Here is a 9,200-nt window from a genome sequence, read left to right on the forward strand (position 1 = left end):
TCCCATCTACATTTCCCCTGTAGCAGAAATACTCTTTTTTTCATAAATAGCATTTCTTGAATCATTTTTAAGCTTGTTTGCTGTCCCTTTGTTCCACAGAGGAAGAGATCAGCTTCATTATTCAGAGAAGACAGACTAATCCAGACTGAGTAGGAAAAGCTGGTGAGGATAAAGCAGTTAATTAGATTTTTGTTGAGTGTGTGGTTGGCCCAGCAGCTGGGGGTGATTCTGGGGCAGAGCAGGTGCACCTGGAGACAATAAATCCAAATTTAGCTCGGGGCCACACCTCCAAGTGACTTCTCAGCCTTATCAGCTGCTTATGCTGTGGGCTGAAAAGGAGACTAGGGGATTTTATTGGGATTTATCCATGTGGATCTCAGCAGTTACCAGAAAGGACCTGAAACTGGGTGTCCTGATGGTTCTCTTTGGGAAGATGGTTGATGCCAGTTAAAATCTAAATAAAAAAAAAAAAAAAAAAAGAATTAATCATGGGACACAGGTCATGATTTCATTGTAAAGGGTTTTCCAAGCCTCCCTTCCAGATCTCTGCCTCTTTAGTTGCCAGTGGAGATGCAATCCCTGCAGCTGAACTTTCCTGCTTTGGGTGGTATCAGCTATTTTGGCAGCAGCTGCAGAAATGCAACCCAGAAAGTCTGGTGTAGATTGTACAGGCCAGACACCTCGGTGAGATCTGTGGTGTGGGGTTAGACTGAGGAAAAAAACCCAAAACACCCCTTGCTTGCTGCTTGGCTGAGGGATGGTGCTTTGCCGTGGGTTTTTCATGGAGATATTTAAGGTTTTTCCCTTTTTTTGGGAGGTTCCTTTAACAGGTCTTGTTAATGAATCAATCCTATAAATTATTAAGTATAGAGGTATGAGAATAAATGTTTCTCCATTCAGCTTTTTGGGATCTGGAAGAAAATACTCATATTTCATATTTTATCTGTATATAGGTGTGTTCAGGATGGTTTATTAGTGACTTTAAAGGCAGAAATAAAGAATAATCTTCATTAAACCTAAGGAAACCTTTTCCTGCTGCAAATTCCTGCTGGGTTTCGTCGTATCTCGGGCTGACAGAACGCCCCACCCTGTGCTTGGGGTGTTTTGTTCTTATTTCTTCATTTCCTACTCTGGTTTAGTCTTATTTAATTTCTCAGCCAGCAGCTCGGGGGGTGGAAGGAGGGAGTGGAAAAGGCAGCTGTGGTTTGGGGATATCAGAAAAATAATCAACAAAGTCGCTCTAGGAGCAGCTGTGCCCGGGCTGGGATTCCCCTTGCGAGGGAGCATTTCCCTCGGCATCCCGGGGGCAGGCGGGGCTGCCCGGCATTCCAGAGGGAAGGAGAAGCGCCGAGGTGCGATGTGCGAGCAGCGCTGTCCCCACGAGGTGGCAGGAGCTGCCTGCCCGCATCCCTGCCTCTGCCAGCGCCGCTCTCCCGGGCGCTGGGCATCCAGCACTGCCCGTGCCCCGCGGGGATGCTCGGCGGCGGGACAGCGGCTGGCGTGGGGCACGGCTGAGCCTGGGTCGGGAAAGCCGGGCCTGCTCATCGCTCACACAGGGCACTGCTGCTGCTGCTCTCCTGCTCATGGATCCCACACGCCTGAGGAGCATTTTGGCTGAATTTTGCTGCCACGTCGGGCGCAGAAATGACTTTCCCAGGGGGCGGCTGGAGGTGTGTCAGGGAACTTTTGGGATGGATCTCAGGGAAAGGCTCTTCCCCCAGAGGGTGCTGGGCACTGCCCAGGCTCCCCAGGGAATGGGCACGGCCCCGAGGCTGCCAGAGCTCCAGGAGCGTTTGGACAGCGCTGCCAGGGATGCCCAGGGTGAGGCTGTTGGGGGGTCTGGGCAGGGGCTGGGATGATCCCTGTGGGTCCCTCCCAGCTCAGGATGCTCTGGGACTCTGTGAATGATTTCTAATTTGAGAAGGAACCAGCCCCAACCCTTAGGGAGTTGTTCTGGTGACTGTCAGCTCAGTGAGAGAACTGTGCCTTCCCTCCTACCTGGAATGGTTTTGCTTTACAAGATTCCAGCTGCTCCCCTCGTTAGCTTTCCTTAGGATCCTGTACCCCCAAGGGCTCCTGAATGCCACCTTCAGTCCTCTCCCACAGCTCTCATAACCTGAGCTCATTTTTAACTCACCTCTTGTTTTCCCATTGCTGCAGGAGTGCATTCCTTGATACTCCCTCTAGTGCTTGGCCTCTGCTTTCCTGTTTCAGTGTACACGTGGTCCTGGCTAATTCCTAACCCCTGGTTCTCGTGCTGGCCCTGCCTTTTACCCCACTGATTCTCTCCTTTCCCGGAGACTCCTTCCCTGCTTGTCCCTGGAGAACAATCCCAGCCCCCAGCCTGTCCCAGCTGGAAGCACCGAGCCTGGCACTGCTGCTGCTTCTGGACCAGTTTGTCCCTGCATTTGGGGTTTGGCGCTTTGCCTGTATGGGAATTCCATGTCCTCCTGATGAGCATCTTCCCCTGCATCTCCTCAGAATGAGAATTTCCAGTTTGGTTGTTAATTATAAGATGTTTCTATGGGGCATGCAGGTCTAGTTTTTCTAAAATCCAATCACCATCCTGGTAATTAATCTGCCACCCAAACTCCTTCACTGCCAGCCTGCCTTGTGTTGCCTGGCTGGTCTGTCCCATTAAACATTCTGGAGCTTTTGGGGGCTGCTCACAAGAAGTTTTGTGAAAATTGTCTGTGATAAGCTCAGGTTATAGTCAGTTAATAATCTTATTTAACAGTGATTGAACAGAAAATATTTAGTTATTGCCATCAGAAATGAATGTTCCCCTCAGCATCTTTACAAGCACGAAAGATAAATATTTGTTTTATGCATTCTCTAGGAGTTACTGTATTGATTCCCAATGACAGATCCAAGCTATGACAATAATTTCCTCTGTTATTCTTTTAAAACATCCTTGTTGCCCATTCCCTTATTGGTAAGGATTTATTTTTACTCATCTCTGTAACTTCCCTAATCTTTTGAGTGTTTTTGCTCAGTGATCCCTCTGAGTGATCTCCATTGATTTCAAGGCTGATTTTTATTTCAAGACAGATTTATTGTGCCTGTTATTAAAGAATGACTCATTGTGATGATGGAAGGTCTTGGTTTGGGCTGGGATGGAGTTAAACTCCTTCCCAGTAGTTGGGACAGGGATTTGGCTTCAGGATGAGGATAATGGGGACCTGGGGTTAAACCACCAGAGGCTGACCTTATTTCCCTGCCAGGTGAGATGTTTTCCCAGTGCCATAACCTGCCCCAAAAACTCTGGTGGCTCATAATTAGGGCTGTTTTAAAGAGGATTTTGCTGTGGTGGTCATTTCCTGGCAGTGAAATTGCAGTGTTTCCATTCACGGAAGAGAAATCACCTCAGAAATCACAAATACATCAAACTTGTGCATCTGAGCAAGCCCTGAGCTAAAATGGTGTAAAGTAGGACAGGGCTTGAGGCAGAGCCCTCTGCTTTTCCTGTTTATTTTGTTTTTTCTTCACCAAGGCCTCAGCCACTGCTGGAAACACTCCCTGTGTAATTCCCTGCCACCTCAGCTCTGCTAATTGGAAATGGCAAAAAAAAATGTTCCCCTCAGTTCTTTAAAGCAAGAGCTGGTAATTTCATTCTCTCCTGGAGTGTTACTCCAGTGGTGATGAGATTTAGCCTAATCTGCATTAATGCCGCCTTTTAGCATCGGTTTAGGAAGGAGCCCAAAACCCCACCTGGAGCTCCACGGGGCTGTTCTGGAACAGTTGCAGGCACAGTGCTGGAGATCCATCCTTTATAGGGAATAATAAATGTTAATGCACTCTTTAGCATTTCAATGTCATGATTAAATATTCCAGAGCCTTATTAATTGAATATTTTATATTCCTGCAAGTGGCCTTGATCCTCACAATGGCATACTAATTCCAAGGGAAGGGAGAGGGAACATGTTCAGATTCCTGCAAGGAGACACTGCAAACGAGGCTTTTAGAGCTGACTGCGTTAATGGGTTCTTGGGTAAGTTATTGTGTGTGACGCAGGGACGTGGAGGCCGTGTGGGTATGATTGCATTTGGGATTTGTGGGGTTCCAGAGTCACACGGGTGCTTTGCTGTTGGTACTGCAAGGAAAAGCTCAGTAATGGATTGTCCCAGGGGATTAAAATTCTGTGGGTCTCAGTCACCGTCCCATCAGCGACACCAGCGTGGTGATTCTGTGCTGCAGAGCTGAGCCTTTCCCCTCTCCTTAGAATTTAAGGAAGTTCCAGGCTTCTTCTGCCCTGAAGTCACAAAGAGTGGGAAGGTTTGACAAGGTCCCAAAGGGAATTCATGACCCTGTTCAGGAGATGAGGGGGAGCAGCTGCGGGAGCTGGGAAGGGGCTGGAGAATTCCTGAGGGAGCTGGAAAGGGGCTCAGGCTGGAGCAAAGGAGGCTCAGGGGGGACCTTGTGGCTCTGCACAAGTCCCTGACAGGAGGGGGCAGCCGGGGGGGTCGGGCTCTGCTGGCAGGGAACAGGGACAGGAGGAGAGGGAACGGCCTCAGGCTGGGCCAGGGCAGGCTCAGGGTGGGCAGCAGCAGGAATTTCCCCATGGAAAGGGTGCTCAGGCCTTGGCAGGGGCTGCCCAGGGAGCTTTGGAGTGCCCATCCCTGGAGGTGTCCCAGGAATTCCTGGAGGTGGCACTCAGAGCTCTGGGCTGGGGACAAGGTGGGCATCGGGCACAGCTGGGACTCTGTGATCCTGGAGGGCTTTTCCAGCCTCAGGGATTCCAACATTCCCAATTCAGTTTTCTCCTGGCAGAACTTCCATGCAGGGTGACAGGGAGTACATGTTATTATAAATTTCAAATACATTTCTTGCTTCTCTTCCTCACATACTACAAAAATAGTAATTAACAAATAAATAAGTCATTAAGACTCTGCAGGATGCAGCCAATTCTGCCTCTTCTCTTGTGAGGCTGAAGTTCATCAGTCCATTTATGCTGAAATTTAGTGTTGGGTGTGGAGTTTTTGCCCCACACTTTCATGGCTCTACCATCTTTCCATCCACTGAGACTCAGCACTGATGGCATCTTTTTCCTGCCCATCCCTCCTATTTTGATAAAAACTGATTTTACTGCAGCACTTTCAACACAATGAGAAAAAAAACCTGTTAATAAAATTATTTTCCAAGAGCACTGGTGTCCCAGCTGGGCCTGGAAATTATCCAGGAGGCTGGAAAATCAGCAGCTGACAGGGAAGCAGTGATGCAGTGAGAAGGAAAGCAGGGAGCCACTGTGGGTTGCCATGGCTACTCCATCCGTGTGGCTCCAGTGTCCCTTTGGATGGCTTCATTCCAGAGCTGGGGCACTGGTGGCAGGTCCAGGCACACTTGGTGGCCCAGTGCCACCAGTGGGGGCTGTGAGGAGCAGGAAGGGCACGGGGGGTGTCCAGGAGGGCACGTTGGGGTTTGTAGATGCTCATGAGGGTGAGGAGCAGCGCAGTGGGACAGGGGAAGGATCCCTGAGCTGGGGCTGCTGCCCAGCACTGGCACAGTTCCTAGGGGAGCAGGGTGACACTGGCCAGGTCTCTGGAACCCTCAAGTTTCAGGGAATTAGGTTCCCTTTAATCCTTCTTCATGCAGGATTTGGACTCAGTTTGTTACTGCAGTGATGCTGTTACTGATCCCCCTTCCCTGTCGGTGCTGGCATCGCTGTGCTCCAGAACAGAATCCTGAGGCCTCCAGAAGGCTCTGTTGTTGCTAAAGAATTTCGGGAGAAGATGTTCCCAGGAGCTGGAGTGATTACACAAAATAGGAGTTCAGATGGGATATTGGGAAGAAATTCCTGGCTGGGAGGGTGGGGAGGGCCTGGCACAGGGTGCCCAGAGCAGCTGGGGCTGCCCCTGGATCCCTGGCAGTGCCCAAGGCCAGGCTGGACATTGGGGCTGGGAGCAGCCTGGGACAGTGGGAGGTGTCCCTGCCATGGCAGGGCTGGGGCTGGCTGGGATTTAAGGTCCTTTTGAACCTAAAGCATTCTGGAATTCTATGAAAGTCAACTTTGCCAATGAGCAGATAATCAAGAAAAGGGAAGGAGCAGAATGTGGATATTAAACTAATTATAGAAAATCACTGGAATATTCTGCCTTCTTTTTGAAGCATTAGCAGCAGGTTTAAAAAGACACTCTGACATTTTAGCCTTTCAGAGGCTGCAGAAGGGGAGGTTTCTGTGTTAGGAAGTGATGGATGATCCTCCTTGCTAAGTGGTTTTATTCTCTCAAGGTGTCTGGTGCAATAAAGCCAAGCCCTCCCTTCTCTCAGACACTTCCACCTCGCCTGGTGCTGCCCTTGGAGTTCCTCGCCGTGATCCCTCCTGGCCACAGCAGGGCACGAGCTCTCGCCTGATTGATACAGATGCTGACAGATCAAATCTCTGTTTGCCTGCTGAGGGGAAAGCATCCCTTGTAAGGTCTCTTTCCTCAGGGTTGATGGGTTAAATTGGGCAAACAGCTCCTTTCCTCCAGAGCTGTGAGGGATTTCAGAGCATTGCAGCTTCATGGTCTGTGCTTTTCACGGGAGTTACTGCTCTGTAACCCCCTGAAATGTATTTACCTCAGCTCTCACTGGCAGTGTTCCTTTGGAGCACAAAGAGCAGCAGGAACAGGGCTGAGGAAGCAGAAATGTGTCGTTTTTCAATTCCCAGCCCCAAAATGTAGGATTCAGGCAGTGCTTCAGCTGGACAGTGCTGGCTGCTGCCAAGGAGGTGATTTTTATCTCCTGTCACAGTGCACTGGCAGCGTTTGACACTGGGTGGATGTTGCTGATCCTCCTAAGGATAACTGCCATTCCTTACAGTCCGGGAGTGGTTTGGGTTGGAAGGACCTTCAGTCCCACCCAGTGCCACCCCTGCCATGGCAGGGACACCTCCCACTGTCCCAGGCTGCTCCAAGCCCCAACGTCCAGCCTGGCCTTGGGCACTTCCTTTCCAATCCAAACCATCCCTGTGGTTCTGTGACTGCTCCCAGGGCAGGGGTGGGATCTTGGAGCCCATTCCCTCTTTCTGCAGGAGTGGACAGGCAGCTCGGGATGTGCTCAGTGCACCCTGTAAGGCAGGGGCAGGAACCGAATGCATGAACCCAAGTGGCTTTGGGATGATTCCTGCCTTTCTGTGTTAGTTCTCTCTGGAAAACAAAGCCAAGAATCCCATTCCTTCCTTTTGTCCCTGGAGCCTGGCTTTGTTCGTGTGTTCCCAGTGTCCATCGCTGTGTGACAGGAAATGTGCCGTGGAGTGGGATAATGATGCTGGGACAAATCCCTGCCTTTTCGTGTCTCCCCCTGGGCTCTGGAGTCGTGCCTCGGTGTCCTGTCTGAACCATGCCAGGCCCTGCACCGCTCCTGAAGGAACAGAGCCTTTTCCAAACCAAACAGGATGTGGATTTCCACAGGATCTGCTGTCAGTGCTTCCAGCAGCAGGGAAAACCAGCCTTCCCCATGGTGTATCCCCCACTCCTGGCACACCTGCAGGAACAGCACCTGAGCTGCAGTAACGACACTTCCCAGGTCTTTATTCATGGTGACATCTGGCAGGACAAGGAGGTTGTTTCATCCTTGTGTTCCCCTCATCTCAGGGTGTTCTCCCTTCCCAAATCACTGGGCATGCCCGGAGTGTCACAAGTGAGTTTAGCACTCAGGACTGGGAAGCAGCTGTGAAAACAGTGCTTAGGGAAGAGGAGACACAAGTGGGCTCATGGGGAGAGGGAATGGGCAGCAAGGAGGTGACTTCCTCAGCTGAAGCCTTTCACAGCCTTGGCCACGATAAAAATGAAAGGAAGAAAGAGTGCAGCGCTCCCTGGTAGTGCTAAGTTACATTATTGAGGGATTTTTCACCATCTCATGCTGTGTATCATGAAATTACAGCGAGATAAGCAAAGTTTTATTTGCCCACTGTCTGGGAGACAAAGTCTTTTACTTGAGGTTCAATTTCTACCACCCACGTTTCTGGAATTATAAATGTAATTAACTGACTGTGGTGTGACAATGACAGCTTGGAAGTGCTAAACTGCTCAGGTTTTGTGGAAAAAAATCCATCCTTGTGCAAGCTGGAGGGGGCCTTTGCTGGCTGCTCTCCCTGGAAAAAGAAAGGCAAAGAATCCATTTTTTTGCCATAAAGGAAAAACAGTTTTGTTGTTTAAAGGCTCTGGGACGTTTCCAAATTGTTCTGTTAAGAAGCTGGGAAATAAATTCATACTGTAAAATGAATTTAATTTGGACTGGCACTAAAGTTCACGATGGAGCAAGGATCATAAACAGCCCGTGAGAACTCAGAATGGACATTCCCAGGCATTTCTCTCTCTATGAGCTCCATCTTGCCTGGAAAAGAGGAGTGATTTTGGGAAGGGCACAAGGTAGTGCCCAGTTTATTGCTGGAAGAGCCCTGGAATGCAGACCCTGAGTGTGTGCAGCACCCACACCCACCGTGCCACAGGTGAGTCCAGGGTCACCAATCCTGTTTTCCAGTGCCCTTTGGAAGTGAGGGATACAGGAGTGACCATCCCAAAATCATCTGCTGCACCTGTCCTGTCCCCCCACGTGCACCAACCATCTCCGTGTTGGCATTTGGTGCTTGGGGAACTTCCAGAAGCATTTCAGTGCTGCTTTTCCTGGCTCTGGCAAAGTATTTGGAGCATCCCATGAATTTGGGATGTCCAAGAGCACCATTTCCATGCTGATGGGTGGCATTCCCATCACAGGGACAGTGGGAAGAGCCCATGTACAGCTTTCTAGGGCAGAAGGCAGATGGAAATAACATTTCTGGAACAAACAACAGAGAGCAAGTGTTGTGTCAGCTTCCACTGGGACACTGGGAATTTGCTGGGAAGCAGAGCAGGATTTGCCCTGCAGATCCAGGAGTCACCAAGAGCCTGGCTGGACTTGCACAGCCCAGGCCAGGTCTGGGGAGCCTGCAGAAGGAATCGTGCTCGTGACTGCGTCCCTGGATCCCTCGAGGCAGTGGCATTGGAGAGCCCACATTCCTTCAGCTCCAGTTGGTGTTCCAGGGGTTTTTGGGTTGTAGAACAGTGTCATTCACAGATGTTTTACCACAAGGGACTCAGCCTTGTACAGAACAAAAAGACATTACAGACTATTTCTTCCTACAGGGGATCTTGGATTTGATTCCATGCTGGATGCTGTGCTCCATTCAGCACTGCCCTCTTCCCCAAAGCCACGAGCTTCTGGCTTCTCTTTGCTTGTCC

This window comes from Corvus cornix, chromosome 5 (genome assembly GCF_000738735.6).
Source record: "Corvus cornix cornix isolate S_Up_H32 chromosome 5, ASM73873v5, whole genome shotgun sequence".
NCBI classification, from domain to species: domain Eukaryota; kingdom Metazoa; phylum Chordata; class Aves; order Passeriformes; family Corvidae; genus Corvus; species Corvus cornix.